Source organism: Corvus brachyrhynchos, unplaced genomic scaffold (genome assembly GCF_000691975.1).
Source record: "Corvus brachyrhynchos isolate BGI_N302 unplaced genomic scaffold, ASM69197v1 scaffold200, whole genome shotgun sequence".
NCBI classification, from domain to species: domain Eukaryota; kingdom Metazoa; phylum Chordata; class Aves; order Passeriformes; family Corvidae; genus Corvus; species Corvus brachyrhynchos.
In genome coordinates this window covers 6,195,722-6,199,580 of record NW_008236184.1, presented here as the reverse complement: position 1 = coordinate 6,199,580, position 3,859 = coordinate 6,195,722, and the positions used below count along the sequence as shown (strand labels likewise).

The 3,859-nt window shown below is 44.5% G+C and overlaps 1 protein-coding gene across 1 annotated transcript in view; it reads right to left on the bottom strand.

Annotated features, from left to right (window-relative positions):
- MEGF11 (multiple EGF like domains 11) overlaps positions 1–3,859 on the bottom strand; it is a 255,687-nt gene that overhangs the window by 250,940 nt on the left and 888 nt on the right. The gene's annotated exons all lie outside the window — the stretch shown is intronic.

The following is a 3,859-nucleotide window of genomic DNA, read 5'->3' as shown; positions in this document are numbered from 1 at the left end:
TTCATCTTGTACCTCTCTGCCTCACTCAGAAAGAACCTTTCATACAAATTTCAATAGTTTTCCTTTGGAGCAGCAGCCAGACAAGAGAAACTGCCTGGAGGGCTGAGCACTACTGGTCAGATAAAAGTGTTTGTAAACACACTCATGCTGGAGAATTCTGCACTTGTCTTTGGTCATCTTAACTGAATGCCTCAGATTCTCTGGGCAGCAGCCCACTCTCACAGCTACTGAGTCTGATCTTCACAACGTGTGGGATGTTGTCGCTTCATTAATTTGGTACTTTATCTGTAATTCATAAGGTAAGGGTCTCATTCTACAAACTCTTAAACAAATTCCTCCCCTCTACATGCACACACCGATTATACATCACTCACAGGATTCACAGAGAAGTATCATATGGCTGAATTCTTCTGGCAGTCTAAAACATTCTATCTGGGATTTGTTTCCTCTGAGAGTGGCTCTTTTAATTTTCTACAAGCTTTGTCATCTCTCTCTCCTTAACATACAGAACTTCTCCACTGAGGTTTCAATCAGTTTTGTGCAAAGGAACATACGGGTGGCTCTGGCAAGCATGGTCAGTCTGCACAGCACAGAACAATGAAGGGGAATTTTTTCCATCTTTTCCATGAACATCTGAACAACCCTTTCTGGGGGTAACTCATTTATTCACCATGGTAGTTGTAACTATTTCTTTGATCCCAGGCTTTACATATTAGCCATTTTTTGTTACACGTGAGATGGTCATAGCAGGATGCTGTAGCCTTACAGGTATCCCAAGTGCTATTTGAGACACAGGAGGAAAACCAAGATATCTGCATTGGGCACCAGATCCAGTGTATATCTCCCAGGGCAATGGAAGTCTGGTGGAGCAGCAACTAGAAGACCAGCCAGGATACCCTGAGGTACACAAGGAGGTTGCGAGACCTGACTCTTACGGGCATCTACAGAATGGTCTTAAGTCCATCACCATCCCTGCAGAAATTCCCAGGGACTTTGGCTTTGAATTGGCACCAGACTCTTCCTCTTGCATCCTCACAGGTTCCTTTGCATGGATAGGCAAGGGAGAGAGGGGCAGTGGAAGTGCCTCCTGTGCCTCCCAGCACTCCTCTGCAAGATGCAACCAGAATGGACATATTTGCATAAGATGACAATACAACAATAAATGTGTAAATAGGTAATTCAGACCCAAAGGGGACCAATGGACGATGGTTTGGGGGAGCCCACCACACTCTATGCACCTGGGAGTACACAAAGGCCAATGGCAAGCATACATGTTGCAATAACAAAAAGGTAAAAACCAGTGCAGGCATCATACTCTACACTCCCCAATGCCTTCAGCCCCCACGTTTCGAGAAAAAGACTTATGGTTTTTATATAAAGTAACTGTGAACTCTGTAAAGTCTCCATTTAAATTTCCGACCCAGAGATTTGCACAGCAGTATTGCAAAAAGTAGTAATTACATAGAAGCTTTTTAATATGCAATGGTATGCAGCACTTCCCTTTTTAAGCTGAACAACCAAAGTACTATCATAAATATTATATTTAAATAGTAACCCAAACCACATGGTTTTGAAAACAATAACCAAGCACATGCTTTGCAGGAACTCAGAATCAGAAATGATTTCACATACAAGGATAAAAGGTTTGCAAGAATTGTGATCACGCTACAGAGAAATAGTTTATGCAGGCTGTACTCAAAGGTATTTTCACAGTTCCAATATAATTAACTGTTTCCAGTGATTTATAGTTTTGCCATATGCATTTGCTTAAATATTAATTCTCCTGCCTGGTGTTTAAAGCACGATGGATTGTTCAAAGTGAAAATGGCTGAGTGCCCCATTCACAGTAAACACGGGACTTCTTAACAGGGAGTGTTGGCTTCTGTTTGATACTTTGGACTATTAGTTTATATTTAATTTTTAAAAACAAGAGATCCAATTAGTCCTTTCTCATAAGCAAAAAGCTGGAGCAACGTAATGTAGCCTAATATTGTGTATTTAACATCAGCCAATTTGGGTTTTTTAACTAAAAGTACGAAATTTTAGAAAGTAAATGACTGGGAGTGACTGGAAATAAAGACAACACTGAGATCCTGTTTTGAAAAACAGATCATGGCCACATGACCATTTTCAATGTTTTATATGTTGAAACACTTTTACTGTAAAACTTTTGCAATTCTGTAACAAATTTACTCAGGTATCGACAGGAAGCAGGAATAAAACTAAGCTCAAGAATTTGAACATCGAAGAAGCCTCCAGAGGCTGTTACTGACAAAGAAGAACTCATGCACTTGCCTTGAAACCAATTTTGCAAACATATATCACACATGCTTATTAGAATTTATTAACCTCATCAAAGACAATTTCATGTGTCCCACACCAACTTTAACAGACTGCAGAGCAGGTCCCATGAATGTCAACTTGTTCATAAACAAGACCAGATCCTCGGTCTGTTAAAGATCACCTAAAATCCAATCCTATGATGAGACTGTTAAGTCAGTTCGGTCACCTTTATTTAGCAGTACTATAACCAAGGCAATACACCGAGAAAAATCCATTCAGCAGGCAAAACTCTGAGATGGAAAATCTGTGGGATTTAATAACAAAGTGGACATGGAAGGAAGGTCCAAACAGCAAGAGGGACAGCAAAGCTCTGGATGGACTCTAAGAGAAGTCTAAGCATGGAAAGGATTCTGACTGAGACTTGAATATCCCAGGATAAATCTTCTCAGAATTACTTAGCCCCATGATGCAAAATTAAGAGACATAATGTCCAGCCACCTAACTTGAGATTTCTGTTGCCAAAATACAGGACTGAGCAGGACAGGGGGCAGGATCTCCCCCATCTGACAAGTCGTGGAAGGTAGACAAGCTGCTCCATTCTAGTTAATTCTTGTGTTACATACTTATGTTCTAAATCAGGAGGTAATAAAGTCATGAACTGTAGACTTCCTTTTAGTTAACTCCGGACTTTCTCCCTGCTGGGGGGGAGGACGGGCTAAGCCCAGCATGCAGTGATCACAGAGGCTGGAGATTTAAATAACGAGGAGCGATGGCTCCTTGGTTTCACAACTATTGATGCTCTGTCCACCTCTCTGGATCAATCAGGTGCCCCGTGCTTGCAGCTGAGTAAGCGGCATCAGATAAACACGGTCACCAGCACTGCGTACTGTCACTGCGGATCTCAGCTGAGCACTGGATTTGGGAGCTGATGTCCTGACACTCCTAAACTTCTCTCTTTGTTAGGAACCAGCTGGCAGGGTGGCCAGAGTCCTGCCTAGGCAAAAGAAGGCAATGTTTGGCAGCAGCGAGTAGCACCAGTGAGAGTGAGATTCCACCCACTTCCCAGGCTTTAGAAACGCAGGTGTCGCTTACACACTGCATCCTACAACTTCTCCCTGTGCCTCTCCCTACTCCCTCTCCCACCAGGAGCCCCGGCAGGTACCCGACAAGGGAAGCCGCTACAATCCGAGCAGCGAGGCGCCAGCCCGAGTCCACCTGCCCGAGCAGCGCAGCAGCCCGAGGACGGGGACACGCGGGGACACGAGGGGACCAAATCCTTCTCCTGCAACCAGAATAAAGTTCGTGCCGATACAACACCCCAATAAACCACGCGGGGGGAGGAAGCGGCTTCTGAGAGAAGCGCTGATAGGGGAGAGTCCTAATAAAGCCGTAAGATCGCACCCACGCACACATCTCCTAGCTCAGCACTTCCAAAAGCACCAACGAGAATGCAAAGATTGAGGGAAGGGACTGGAGAGAGACTGCCTCCCCCCGGCTCGTCCTGGATGCCTGGGCAGTTCCCGGAGGAGCAGGGCAGGGGCTTCCTCCCTCGCAGCCGGGGGGTTCAGAGGAAGGT